Source organism: Triturus cristatus, chromosome 4_1, assembly GCF_964204655.1.
Source record: "Triturus cristatus chromosome 4_1, aTriCri1.1, whole genome shotgun sequence".
Taxonomy (NCBI): Eukaryota; Metazoa; Chordata; class Amphibia; order Caudata; family Salamandridae; genus Triturus; species Triturus cristatus.
The window spans coordinates 736,050,619-736,066,195 of record NC_140585.1 but is presented as its reverse complement, the minus strand read 5'-3'; the positions used below and the strand labels follow the sequence as shown (position 1 = coordinate 736,066,195).

The 15,577-nt window shown below is 45.0% G+C and overlaps 1 protein-coding gene across 2 annotated transcripts in view; it reads left to right on the top strand.

Moving 5' to 3' along the window:
- PAH (phenylalanine hydroxylase) overlaps positions 1 to 15,577 on the top strand; it is a 219,365-nt gene that overhangs the window by 124,932 nt on the left and 78,856 nt on the right. The window lies entirely within an intron of this gene.

The following is a 15,577-nucleotide window of genomic DNA, read 5'->3' as shown; positions in this document are numbered from 1 at the left end:
GATCACTCAGCTGGGGTAAGTTGGTGTAACCACCTCTTACTTAGGTGTAGTATACCTATACCTAACCTTAAATGGGACACATGTTAACCTATAAGTCACTCCTATGGCAGGCCTTAACAATCCTGAAGGCAGAGTGCTTGGTTCCATGTGAGATGGTGCTCTGGCATGAGCTGAGCCTGTCTGCAGTGGTCGGAACAACTTCCTTCTACCGTTTCCATATATCGCCATACCATATACTCTTAAGTGCATTATGAACCTCGCTATCTTTGGTTTGGCTTTATCAAAACATGTCGAGTAAGGTGTCATACGAATTGGAATACTAACCCCTCGCCAATTCTGGTGACGGGGTTAGCTTTCCACCCTTCTAGAGGGACACGACATGTACAGTACCTGAAACCCGGGTAAAATCAGACAGAGCCTCAGCTCCACAAAATGGACGCTGCCACCACAGACACAAGTCTGCCCTCCTGCTGCTGGGAGTCCTTCCAGCTTGGGAGACGTGGACAAAGGGTTTCCTGCCAGGGGAGGTGCGAGCACCACCCCAGACAGGATTTTGTGTATTGGTCAGGAAGGGCTTGAATGGAATCAGACATGCCTGAGGCTCACAAGGAGCCTCGGTGCATATGCCAGTTCAAACCGGTCCTGGGGCACACCAGCCCCGGACCTGGGGCGAGCTGGACAAAGGATTGGGGGTGTAACCACCCCCCTTCCTGGTCCCACCCTTAGGGAGGGATCTAGCAGGTAGTCCGGCCCCTAGAATCCGTATAAAGGTAGGAGCTGTGTCCTAAGACTTGAGACATCCTGGAATCAACTTACTACAAAGAAGAAGACGGGAACTTCGACGCTCTGCTGCACAGAGGACTGAAGGAAATCTCCCCTATGGTCAGGGAGTGACCATCTTGCTAACGCAAGCACCATCCAGCAACTCGACGTCTGCTTTGCCGCCGCCTCCTGCCGGAGCCCAAGCCCAAAGACTGACAAGACCTGGACCTCTAGACCTCTCACAGCCCGACCCATAGTCCCTGCAAAGAAGGAATCCGTGGAGGCACCGAGACACGTGGAGCCAGCCATCTTGGAAGACACTCGACAAGCTGCAAGCGCGACAACAGAGGCTCCCTCCAAGTTGTGCTTTGGGTCCTGAGAAGCCCAACACCCGAGCAGCATCTGCACCAAAGGTGAGCCCTCCAGCATCTCCACGATCTGCGTGGGGCCCCTCTGCACTTTGCAACTTGACGCGCCTAACCGGACCCTGGCCTGTTGGCTAGTGGCCATCTTGGCGACGAACTTTGAAAACTACGATGCTGGTCTGGTTGCTCCAGACTGGCCCCTACTTCCCTCAAAAGGAGCAGCCCCTCTGACCTTGCTGGTCAGAGTTACAAGCTTTCTTTATTCCTGTGACTCCTGCTTTTGCCAAGGCTTGTTTGCTTCTTTCAAGTCGCCGACACCGCCGACAGCGAGAGCCTGCGTGGGACAGCTCGTGAACCGACTCCTGGACGTCGTCAACCTTCAGGGACCACGGGGCTGCAGAGACAAGCTACACCTCTTCACCTGTTTGCACCCGACATCGCCTGGTACCTACCTGGTGCCACGCTGGTCACTGGCTAGTGACTGTGAACACTGTCCCCTCTGCTTACAGGTCTTCTACAACTCCGATCCACCCTTGGATCCACCGCATCTCTTCTGGACCGACCGCCTGCAGCATCTTTGTCACCAGGCTCCATTGAACAGATAGACGAAACCCGACGCACTTCGAGACCTATGCACCTGCTTCCTGTGGGTGAGGTAAAGCTGGCACTCCGGTGCCCAAGTGTAGAGAAACATCTCTAGTGCCTATGTTTAAAGTCTTAAGTTCGTAGTCCATCCAGAAGACCCTTCTAGCAGTAACTTTTGAACTTTTACGCACCCATTGAAAACCTATGGGAGCCCGCGTGTAACTTTCATCACTGCACACACGACCCGTGGACCTCCTGGTCACTAACTGAAGTTATCTCCTTGTAGGCCCAGCGATTCTAGAGGCCCTAGGCCTTTTCCCTTTCCTGTTCGTGGTACTTATACCACTATTTTAGTATATGGTTTGAGTGGCCACCAGGGCCCATCCATAAAAAAGTGCAACTTCTGTATATTGTAATACTTTCTTGTTTAACGATTTGTGCTCCTGTGCTCATAAAGAGTCTAGGGGATTTTTTGAGTAATAAATACATATATATTTTGAATATATATCTGTGTGGTGTCCTTTCATTGGTATAAAGGGGGGTTACATATGGTAAAACAGCCTGCTTAACACGCTTTAACGAGTTTAGCCTCAAAGACTGCTTAGCCTACGCTACCACTAGGGCAGCTAGTCCGAAAAGGTTGACTTACAACCACACCATAAGGGTTGCTTGGCATGGTACAAGGTGGTCACTTTAACTAGTGAACATCATATACCAGGCCAACTTCTCACAGCTGGGAATTGTAAGTAAAAGCGCTCTCGCAGTTTTATGTGTCACTGTACTTACACAGGAAGTTAGCCAGCTGACCCTTGAAGTGCACTTCTTTGGCCTGGGTGCAAGGGGGAGCAGGTCCAGTTGATCAGAGCTCCTCAAAGGTCACAGACAGCAGGTCCAGTACTCTTCTCTTCTTCCACAGGTCCAGAGAGTGTTCTGAGGAAGTCTGGGTGAGGGTCCAGATTTGCAGGATTTATTAGCGTATAGATAGGGAGGACTGCTGGGCACTTCCTAACCAGAGGGGTAAAATTTCCAGTGGGCAACGCTACCCACTATTTCCCCAGTTTCTGTATATCCTACTGTAGACAATCCCACTGTGCTCCTCACCCTCAAAATCCAAGATGGAGAAACCCATCACCCCTTGTTCAGAGTCTTTGTGCCCACTCACAGGTGTGGACACTGTAACGAGTAGTGCCTTCTTCTGTGACCACATGAAATTGGTTATGGGGTAGCTTTCCTCCCACAGCCTGACTTGAGAGAAAAGCTGGGGCTTCCCAAGCGCGTGTGACAGGGCAGGCCCCTTTGAAGCTAATGAGGTTCCTGGGCCAACCCCAGCTGGTCTTGCTGCGAGGGGAAGAAAGAACATACCCACTTCTAGGCTGTTGTCTATTCTCTGGGAGCAGTTTTCACAACTCTTTCAGGCCTCATTCTAGGCAGGAAGGTTCCCAGAGAGCTAATGCAAAATGACAGGAGAAGAGTGGCTGCAGTCTTCTCGAATGTGAGATCTCTTCATACCAATAGGAAGTAGAGCCTGGTGTTGGAACGAAATATAAGGCTACAGAAGCCATGCAGCCTCAGCATCCGAGGTTAGAACTCCATGGTGCTATCAGGGATGGAAAGAAGAAATAAAGGCAGGCTGCACTGGGGCATTGTCTGGTAACCAACACCAGGCGCTGACACAGCCTTTGAATAATTAAGTGATGCAATGTAAAATACCAAGGAAGCCACTTGTGTTGTTCTGCCGTTCCCACACACACCTATATTTAGTTCAGTTTAAACGACAGAAGTATTAATAGGAAATCATCATAATAACAACTAGAGTTATATAAACTGAGAAATAATGCATTTATTATATATTCTTCTACATACTAACCTTCTTGTGAAACCATACATCACTAAGGCAGTATCGACCTATTTAGCATACTCAACTTGCAAAAAAAGCAGTTTTAGATGCAGTCGTTTTATTAACGTGTGTTATGTACGATCAAACATAAAATACAACTACCTTCTGAAATATAGTGCAGATGGAATCAATAGCTTAGGCTAAATGTACATATAGAATGAATATCTCCTCCGCTGGGCAGTCATTTCTCCTAGTGTCATTATAAAGGGTTCATTTAAACGCCAAGTGTCTGCGACGCCTTCCTTTTGCTTTTTGGGGGTGATGAGCCTGGTAGAGATTTCAATTATGCAACTGCTGGCAGCAGATTTATGGGGCCACGTTCCTCTCAGTAGACACCACGGAGCCAAGAGACAGACTAATTAAATATTATTCTATTTCAGAAAAGAACACCACAAAAATGTTTAATTTCTGTGACTGGGCTTGGGCCCAGGCTCCACGGGGTCACAAGGGCCCTGGGCGCGGGGCAGACTCTCTCTGTTAGGGAACAAGGCGGGCCGGGCCATGAACTGCAATATATTGAATAGCCCCGTCTCTGACCCTGGCACCGTGGCCTATGTTCAGTCTGTGCACTTCCTCCTCAGAGCTTCTGTGCCTCTGCCCCACATTTTAATACATTATTTGCCTTCTACTTGGCATCTGACCCTCTGCTAATTCGGCTCCATCGTGGGTGTCCAGTGCAAGTCATAAATACCACCCTTTCACTTAGAGACAATAAATCAATATTTATTGCTGCGCACAGGGCTTGACCCTCCCCCCCTCCCCCCGCCCCCACCACCCTGTCTTCACCGGGTCGCCCTTGACCGGGTTTGTTTCTGTTTTATGATTTGTATTGGCGAGAGTTGCAGTGCGCACTGTCCTCGTGCATGACAACTCGAGTTCATAGTGAGCAGTTTGCAAATGAAATATGAGGCAACATTTAACATCTAGATTACATGCACAGCAGCACTCTGGACGGCCCTGTCAAGGAACACGGGGGTCCTAAGATGCACTTTCCAAAATATAATGTTTGCATTTTAAACAGAAGGCTATCAAGCTATCCTGGCTGAAGAGGGGTGAAACCCCGAAACCGGTCCTAGGATGCTTGTTTCCAGTCCAGGGAGGACCTGGCTTGGCAGTTCGGGCTGGACTGTGCCCATGAGGCACAGGGTCAAGCCTGATTTGCATATGGCTGTGTTCAAACTGGAATGGCATGGTGAGCAAAAAAAACGATGGATTTAGGCCCAGATCTCTGTACTGGGGTGAATGTATGACATTGTTCTGCATTCTGTCCATCAACTGTTCTTTTTGCATTTGACATTGGGGCCAGCATAGTCCAACTGTCCAGAGGTAAGTCATGGGAGGGTCTTTTAGCAATCCCTGCCTGCACGGCAGAATTCACTGCACGTTTTATCAATGCCAATCGCTAAGGCATCCAGAAATGTATGTTTTTACTCTATCTAGTTACGTAGCAAGCGGGAGCGGTGCACCCAGGGCGGCATGAGTTTTGGGAGTGGCAGAGTCCCCCCCCTTACCTGCAACTGTCACGGGCGGCAAACACAGGGTGACCAGCACCCCCCGCTCTTACCTGCGGCCACGCCGGGGAGGCAAATGCAGGGATCACCACAGGCTGCAAAAGGTCTAGCTACGCCACTGTATTTATCACGAGATTTTATTCCAGTGGTGGATCAGGTCCTGCGAGGACATCAGAAACAAATAAAAAGGCAGCACCGAATATAATCAAAATAAGCACAGTATCATACAGTTCATACAAATTTCTGTTGAAAAGCAGACAGGCAAGGGTGCACACTTTTCCACCTTACGATTAAAAATACCCAGTATGGTGCCTGAATTATCATTGGGCAGGTCAGAAATAGTGGATTCAAATTGTGCGCAGACTGTTTGTGACCTGCGCACCTTTTAGTGAAGCGATCTGACGTACGAATCAATCACATCCAAAATGTATGGTTATCAAGAGTCGCAAAACCTCCTGCCTCACGAATAATAAGGAGGCAAGTTGCATTTTGCCAACTTCAACAAATGACTGTGAAAGCAGGAATGGAGCCCTGAGAGACACAAGACCTCTGCCCTCCATTCGCAATCTCACAATGTCCGTGGGGCATATTAACAAGGGCTTTATCTCCGCATTTTTGGCTTTAAAAGCCAAAGAAGCGGAGATAAAAATATCGCTCTTCAGGGTGCTAACATGCAAAATCGCATGTTAGCACCCTTTTTCACTACGCTTCCCTTTGCATCTCTAATGAGATGCAAAGTGGGCGTTCCAGAGCAAAATAATAGGAGAAATGTCGCTAAGCGACACTTCTCCTATCATCAAGCCCCACGCTATGAAGCATAGCGTCAGGAAAAGTAGCGATAACCCCTGTTATCGCTACTTTCCTTACGCCTGCTTCAGGACTGACTTAGCCATGATATCCTATGGAAGGTGTATATCATGGCTAAGTTTGTGAGTCCCTATCAGCAAGCTAATGCCACATTGCGTGAGATTATCGCTGCGTTTCCAGCGATAATCTCACGTTAGGCAGTTAGCGTGATGATTTTTATCGCTGAGGAGATAAGCGTTGCTAATAGCACGCTATCTCAGCGATAAAAATCCACGTTACCTGGCGATAATTATCCTCACGCTAAGAGCGCTGAGCGATAATTATCGCCGGGTGTTGCTGATATGCCCCTCAGACCCCTGGACTCCACAATGCTCTAGCCTCATAAATCTGAAACAAAATAGCCCTCCCACGACCACTAAAGTTCCTGCTACAACGTATTGCTCTAGTGTTCAGTCTGCACCATGTGCCTGCTCCTCCCAGCGCCCCACTCACACTCATACTCACACCACAAAACGTTTTGAAAACTACCCACAGAGCTCCAGACACAACCACAGAGCTCCAAAGACAATAGTTGTTGGGTACATGACAAACTGCCTGGACTACGTACTCGCACGAGTACCTAGCATTTAATATACTTTCTTAAAAATTGTAATATACAATTTTCTTCTGGCAGTCATCAATGAATGACTACAGAAGAGTCGGTCTTTCTGGTCCCTCAACCTTCATCTGCACAACCAACTGCTTTCACATTTGGAGGACGTTGTCCCTGGCCTAGATAATTAAAGGTACACAGGAAACACACTACTAATACCTTACACAAAGGCACCAATACCATAGGGAATGAGATTTCCGAGGTGTGGAATAACAGTATGATTGCCAGTAATCCCCTAAGAAATTTGGAATAACCTTGGGATTTGAGGTTTCCACACCTATTCCCACAGGTTTTCCTTGTTCCCGGGGACTTTGCCCCTCACACATTTCAAGAGGCTTGACCTGCCAAAATGAGCATGGGCAAAGTAATGTGGTAATGCATTTTAAATACACAACCTCTAATTCAAATGCAGGTGGAAACAACTGTTTCTTACCGCATTGCAACCACCCTGTAAAAAGGGGCTATCAACTGAAGGCAAAACCCACTGGAACGCCTTCCCACTGCAACTAAGACCTAAAGGAGACGTATTAAGGTTTTACAGGTGAGGTGAAGAACCATTTCCTGCTTGGTGTTTTAAGGCTTTTGGAGGCCAACTGCAAAGGTGAGTCTATCAAACCTCACATGAAGGGCATACCAGACTATTCAATGACAAGTCACTCACCTAACATTGGCCAGCTTCCCTCAGTGCATAACCCGACTAGATGATGGCCGGACCGGACCTACTTTCCTTATTAAAGTCTCTGCAACCTGTACAAATTCATACACTGTAGATGCCACAGGATTGGCCAATCATTGCTCCAATCAGCGCCAGAGAAGATGCCAAGACCTGTCACCCAACAATGGATTATCTATTTTCCTTTTTAGGTTTGGCTTGACACCACAGCTGATTTATTGATGCCAATTCCTTAATAGAACATCGGGTGAACTTTGCCTCCTCCCAGATTAATATTTCTCTCTTATCTCATGATATTGGCTGCTTAGTGTATCATTCCACCTTTTTAACGAGCGCTTACATTACAATGGTTAACCTCTATATGACAAATGTACACGTATTCATCACACTCTTTGGCATGTTCAAGCTTTTATCCTACACACGAATTTTACACATAAAGAAATCTTTTTTTTCAATTTTTTCACTGAAGCAATCATTAGATCTGGCTTAACAGTGCAGCTATCTGCAAGATGGGCACCGGCTCCACCCAGGGCAGTAGTTCTCTCTTGCTTCATGTTATTAGCTGCTGTGTGTATCATTCCACCTTCTATAGCGTGATTGCACTGCAATGCATGGGAGTCACATTAACAGTGCTAAGACATACTGACTCATCACAGATTAAATGATTTATCTCATAGATGTATTGCATACACAAAGCCATAGTTTTTTGTGTGTTATTCACTGTAGCAGGCTTTTATTATTATTATTATTATTATTATTATTATTATTATTATGATGATTTTTAGTCAAGACTCAAAATGCAAGACCTGATGGTTTTCCGAGTGATTTTGTCAGCTCTCCAGTTCGAACCTGACCTTACCAAGCGCCCATCTGGAATGTCCCTTTTCATTGACAGAAACCTGACATTAAAATTTATGAAGTCTCGTGCGATCAACAAGAAAGGTGCAATTTCACAAGATGTTGGGAGTGCCTCATGGAGGCAAAACATCTGATCGCCAGGCTGGCCGCTGCTGCTTTTCTGCCCATTTAGTGGCTCTATTTAATACTGCCACCGGGGAACTACTATTGTTCAGCACACCCAGCGGCAGGTCGAAACGACTCAGCTGATGTTGCTTAAAACACCCATAGGCTCCTTCTCTTTCTGCTGCTGAGTCGGTACTAGCAAATACTGGCAAACCCAATGGGCATGGCCTAAAGTAGTAACTTAAAATGCAAACCTGGCCGACTAGCTTTGCCAAAGCTTGTTTTTAATTTCTGATCTTAACAAAGCTATTTGTGGTGATTGCAGAGTGGCAAAAAGCAGTCAATGGAACAATAAAACAGCAAGTATGCGCTGGCTCAACCCTGCCAAGTACCACTCATCAGGGGTTAAACTAACACATTTTACTGCTGGTGTGCGCATCACCACACTAAAACGGATGAGTCATGCATTATACCGCCCTGGGAAAACCCCAGAAGGCATGCTTGGCATATATGCATTTAATCAGGCAGTGCACGGGTAGAGTGCACTGTGCTGCCCAGAAAAGAGCCTGCTGTATCACAAAATATACAGAATATCTATTTGTGTGTTACCCTAAACATCATTCATGATCCAAACTATTGTTATACTGCCACATGGCTGGAATTCAATCAAGACCTCTGAGTCTTTGGGTGTGCCAAGTGACCTCTCACTGAACTATGTTCAAAAACAATGTACAAATTCAGGCCCAGTACTGCCCATATGTGGATCCAAGGGGCTGTGTCTTTCCTGTGTTGTTGTGCTGCAGCAGACACGACCCCACTGTGAGCACCAGGCAGTATCTGATTGGCTACCTGGCTGAAGCAATCACTAAGGTGTCAACTTTGTTTTTTATAATAAGATTTTGACGCATGACGAAAATTGCGGATCACCACACTGAAATACGTTAGTCTAGCGCCTGATGAGTGGCACTTGGCAGGGCTGCACAGGGGGCAGACGCAAATTACAGTGTTCTTTAAGTTTAGGTGCTTCTGTGTCTGATCACCAGTATTTTATATTTCTGGCATTATGTTTTCCAGGTTTCAAACTTCTATTGTGTACCTCGTTTCTCTGAGGTTTGCAAATTGTGTGTGTGCCAGACCCGTGAAAATAAATGATTATCCAGTACATCTATTTTTTATACCGTACAGTGCTGAACCTGGATAGACAGTAGTAAATATAAAGGGTCAACCCATATGAAGTCACTGGGACTGCGGTCTATGGTGTTCAACACTCTCTACGACCGTTTGTTACCGCCGAGGAGTTTTGAATCCCTCTCTCTCTGACGACCTTCGGACGTCTTAGAGGCCTGTCCTCCGACAGACATGGTGCCCACCCTCCCTTTGTGTTTATCCCAGTCCTGATGAAGACCCCACGTCGTAAGGTTGCATCCAACACCTACAACACTCAAGGGGTCGAAACGTCGACTCAACGTCTTTGGCCAATATCGTCAACAGTACATGATGCACTGTGATTGTTTCTATATGGCATTACTGAGAATTGTCGATATTGTGATTTTGATTGAATCTGTGTTCTAAATACGGCAGAGACTTATGTATGCCGTCCAATTTGAGTGCAATTTAGTAATTTTACAACTGTGTTCACTTCCTTCCAAATTCCGCACTATTTCACTCACTCCCCCATCCTTTCCTTGGGCACGTGTTTTTACTTCTTCAAATTGTTGCTTAAATTTGTTGATTTCATTTGAAACACCTTAACATGTTCGATGTGATTAAATGGCATTCGAACTCTTTTGAGTTGTTCGTCTAATTGTGTCCCTTTAATGTTTTGCTTTGAATGAACTGTGTGCTGGGACCACTTTTCTCTATACTGAACCTGGATAGACTTCATCAAAATTAAAAGTTGCCCCATATATGTTTTGTCCTTGTGCAACCTTTTTGCCCGGCTGCACAATCCACACTTGTAATTGGCAAAATGTGTACTTTGCAAGGAGGTGCAGAAGCTAGCATTTTGAATCATGGTGCTTTAACTATGAACGACATGGATTATCATTATATTTCGAACATGAATACGAGGAGATATCAGCAGCCTACAGTAGCTTTCAAGGTCCCCAGGTTTTCCAGACTTATTAGGTGGAATTATCTAGTGACTACCTTTACATATAGCACCCTATTATAAAAGAACAATTTGATTTTTTCTCGTAGATGTGACACTAATAGTCAAATCTGCCTTTTTATTCCAACACCACTTGCATGTTGGGACTGAGGTGACCGTGTAATGAAGAGAAAAAAACACAATTGCATGTCCTACAATGCAAAGCCCTGTTGGAAGAAAAAAAAGAGAAGAAGGAGTGTGAGTCACATGAAGTGAGGCTTTGAGGCCAGGCTAAACAAAGACTGCTTTTGCTGGTTTCATCGTGTGCAGGATTATTGCATAACTTGCATCACATGTTTCTCCTGTATGTGTTTGTAGTTCTTATATAGCAGTTGTGATTCTTGGCACTTGAGTGACATTTCAGCTGATGGTATTCACTTTGAGACTGAAGGTTCTGACATTCTTTTACGAGAAGGGAGCGGAGTAGTTTGAACCACTGTTGTCAAGACTTGTCCATAATCTGGGCCTTGCAGGATAAAATCCTGGGAGGACCTTCCCTGCCTTTCAACAATCTGAACTCAGGAAAACGATTGCTACTTTACTGTAGCATTTATATAGGGATTCATTCTATTAGTCATACATTGAGCACTGCCACTGAGGAACGGATGGTTCAGCCTTGAGAATTCAGTTAACATCATGCATTCTGGGAATTGTAGTTTTGGCTTGTTTCACAAGGCTTGTTACAGTTATGAGATAAGCATGGTTTTGCTGATGTTAATTGTGCAGGTCATACATATTCAGAAACATACTAATTTGAACAATTAGCAATATTTGATATTCTGTTTGCACGTGTGTTTGTGTTATAGGGGACTGACAAACCAATGACATAACTGCCAAGTGGCTCTGTGTCTTACGTGACTAACACCTTTAGCCAAATCTGGATTAGTTTTAATCAAAGATCACTTTGCATTCTGAACCACCGTCATATGACCATTTCTAGATCATTACATTGCACCAAAGGGGATAGTTTGCGATCTATATCTTATTGTGTGGCCATACCTGCTTTACTCCACTCAGGATGAAGTGTCACTCATAATGTCATGCACAAGGCATTAAAATGTACACATTAGCCACCCAAAACAGGGAAATGCCACACGTAGGCAAACTGAAATCTTGGCAGCTATTCGGGCTTAGCTCGTAGATGAACCCAGCCTGCCTGTGGGTGAGAAGGTTCATAACCGGCCCCACATTACCGTTATATTTCATGGCTGGTAATTCAGCTGTTATTTGCTATGTCCCTGTTCAAATGGAAGTCTAACATTTTGCAGTTTTTATCTAATTAAATTATTCGAAGCAAAAATAAGCGAGGTTAACGATTTCTAAATGAATGGGATTCAAACATTTAGCAGAGGCTATTTCTAAAATTGAATAATATGGCTGTGCTGCCACCTTGTGTCGGAGATTTATATCTACAACACATTGTTTTGGGAAACTGGACATTTTAAATTAACAATTAAAATAAACCTTTCTCCGTTACTACTATATTGATGTTTTATTGAGAACAAAATAAACCTCTGAACTCCAAGTTATTTCCATACTTCTGAATCCGCAGAGGTGCCGTGTTATTATCGACCGTTTGTGGACGGTAAAAACCTCAAATAAAAAGAAGAATTACAAAGTGCAAACTGTTATACTGTTATTTGGGCGCGGAAGCTTTGTGTGTGTGGTGTAGTGACTTGTACCAGAAAAAATAAATAAAGTTGAAAAAGATGGATGCTACCAAAGAAGAGGATTTAGCACTGAATGTGTGATCACTCATAAACAATCTCCTCCGCGAGCGCCTCCGTGTTACACCTTTACAAACGTACCTAGGCTCGGCGTTTTAAGAGCTGTAATTTAGTATGGCATCTTTGGGGCCTATTCATGAATGCATTTCGGAGTAGGTAACGTAAAGTAGCTCTCTCGTGACATGTGGGTCATGCTACATGCTTCAGGGCACCAGGTGTTAGGGGCTCCGATGTATTTTTCTGATTGTTTCATGCCAAATGCTGTTTCAGGAGATTGGGGGCATACCATGTTTGCAGTGTGGCAGTGGTTGTACCATTATCTTGGAAATATTTACTTTGTGCATTAAATGCAGGGCTTTAAGTGGGATGAAAAAACTGGGGGGGGGGGGGGCTCTCAAAGGGGCGTGGCCAATGTAATCAAGGGCGTGGCTTAAAACACCTTAAGCTAAAAATCTGTGCTTCACATGGTGTGCCCCCCGACTTGAATTTTGCTGTTTCTGTCATTGCATGCAGATATATAACAAGTAACATCATGCCTACAAGTCAGGACTATTTGCTTTGTCAATGGTTGTTGGTTGCATAAGATAAGTACAGTAGCGGTCCGTGGAGTGAGTTTGGTGAGGCAGTGAGGCGGGGCGGGGGAGGGGAAATGTAAACACCGGAATATGGATGAACGGAGGTAGTACACATTTAAATAAATAAAACGAATTTAGTTGCCCGCGCTGCATCGCATTTTGCAATGCAGCACGCGCAAAGGAATTCGTTTTATGTATTTAAATGTGTACTTACCTCCGTTCATCCATATTCCGGTGTTTACATTTCCCCACCCTGCCCCTCCCCCGCCCCGCCTCACTGCTCCACCAAACTCCCTCCACGGACCGCTACTGGATATATAAGCAGCAACTATGGCTTGTTTATAATAATTGAAAAAGCTTCCGCTCACAGCCCTGGTGACACCACGACAATGTTTCTGCTCCTGCGTTTCAAACGGAGAAGGGAAATCCAGAGAGAAATTTATTCTCTTTAAAGGATTTCCCTTCCCCTACAACGTTCCTCTGGCATGACGTCATGCCGTAACTTCTCCACTGGTGAGAAGTGAGCAGTGTGAGCAGCGCACATGATGCGCCTGCTGTCACTGCAGTCCAGAAAAAAACCGACCACCTGTGCCCGGGCACAAAACAGAGCCCGATAGAGACCCGTTTCGAGGCCCCTTTAAAAAACTGCCGGGGCTCAGACCCGGTGAGACCCGGCACACTTAAAGCCCTAAAAGTGACCAACAACACAAATCCCAGAATTAAGTCATTAGTTTTCCTTTGCCACTTTCTGTAATTTTTACGGCTTTAAAGCTGCATGTTCACGACAATCTTTCTCCTTTGTTGTGACAGTCTAAAACGGTTCAAGCAGAACGAGGCTCGTGATATGTCGATACTTTATGCCAAGCACTCATGGCAGTTTGGTCACATAAAGTAACAAAGGGGCATATCATCAAGGCGGCGCTATGAAATTATCGCCGCTTTGCGTCCGTTTTCGGACAAAAAGCGGTGATAATTTCATCACCTTATCAGCGTGTTTTGCTGACTTAGCGCCCGTTACAACAACGCTCAGCTTTGCATCGCTAATGAGATGCAAAGTGGGCATTCCTTCCGAAAATAACTGGAGAAATTTGCTAACCGACATTTCTCCAATTATCAATCGGCACGCTAACAAGCATAGCGATAAGAAAAGTAGCGCTAACCGCGGTTACCGCTACTTTCCTTACGCCTGCTTTTAGTTTGACTTAGCCATGATATCCAATGGAAGGTGGATATCATGGTTAAGCATGCCGTGCTCTATCAACAACGTAGCGTCAAACGTTGTGCGATTATCGCTGGAATCCCAGCGATAATTGCACATTTGGCAGCTAACTCGGGTATTTTTATCGCTCTGGAGATAAGCGTCGCTGATAGCGCGCTATCTCCGCGATAAAAACAAGCGATAGCCGGCGATAATTATCCTAGCGCTAAGTGCGCTTAGCGATAATTATCGCCGGTAGTTGATGATATGCCCCAAAGTGTCTTTTTCTATGTAAATATGTGCGTGGGGTTTCAGGAGTGATTCGATTATCGTTTCCACCAGCGCCCACGTTGAAATGCTTCACCTGGACAACAATCAGGAATTATTTTTGTGCATGTTGTGTCTTGTTGTAAACAAGTGTCAGTAGTCAAATGTAGCTTTGCATCAGGAGAAACAAAGCTGCACCTTCCCTGTCACTCCTGAGGAGGGCAAAGGGATACTCAGAGGAAGTGTATACTTTCTCAAATTCAGAAATATATGCAGATGTATCAAGCAGTCACTATTTTAATTGCAAACTATACAAGTGGGTGGCTCTTTAGAATTAAACAATAAAGGCAATTACTACCCAACACATTTGAACCAATTGTATCCAGCTTCGACAGATGCAGAATTACAGTAAAGCGCACACAGATTCTAGATTTTGGTGGGTCACAGCAGCTATTTTTAGGATTGACATATGTGACACACATGTTATAACGCCATTCTATAGTTAATGCATTCATCTAATGAGCTACTCTACATACAAACCAAACACGTAGATTGCATACAATTCTATGAAGCAGATTTAGTAACCCCTTGAGATATTGTCTAGTGATTCACACCTGGGTTCAGAGATTACACATACATCCTTAAACATATGAATTTACTACCTGAGCTATCATAACGGTTTCAAAGCCTGAGACTTGCAGGGTACACATACCCGTCTACAGTAGGTTCTTTACCCCCCTAAGCTTCATGAAAGTCACAACCACTTTACACAACAGTTCTTCTCGTTGTCAATTTCTATCAGCGTAAACTTGGTAAAAATAAGGCATAACTGGGAAATCACAGTCTGGTTGCATTGAGTCTGCTGCTCCCCTCAAAACATTGCCCTACCGAATACCACCCCATTCCTGTCACCGCCCAAAATGTCTGTTACCAGAGTAGAGAGTGGATACATGTGGGAAAGTAAGAAGGATAGAGGAAGAAGGGAAAGAAAAAAGAAAGAAAGGGAGGATCAAAAGATGGAATACAATTGTAAATGCCCACCTCCCCAGAAGTAGTGTCTCTTTGAACTTACCTGCATCTGCAGGTGCATATAGTGTCAGGAGGCAGGGAGAGCTCAGAGTGTGATGGCTTCAGAAAAGAGGAGAATACTTTTCTGAAAGAGAGGTATGTGTTGTGTTCTGGGTTGGAAGCAGTCCCTATCAGACTCGTCGGATCAGGAGAGGAAGAATGGAAAAATGCCATTTCGGGCATGGTTTGTGACTGACTCCTGCACTGCAACACTGATAAAAGTTGTAAATGTTGAACAAAAAACAAACAAACCCACAGATATCCAGACTTATATACTGTGAAGTATTACTGCTAGCTTAAACATTATATATGATTTTGAAAGCTTCCTCGTTGATGTGTACTGACAGTGTTCCCAATCAAAGCTGGTATAGATATGGT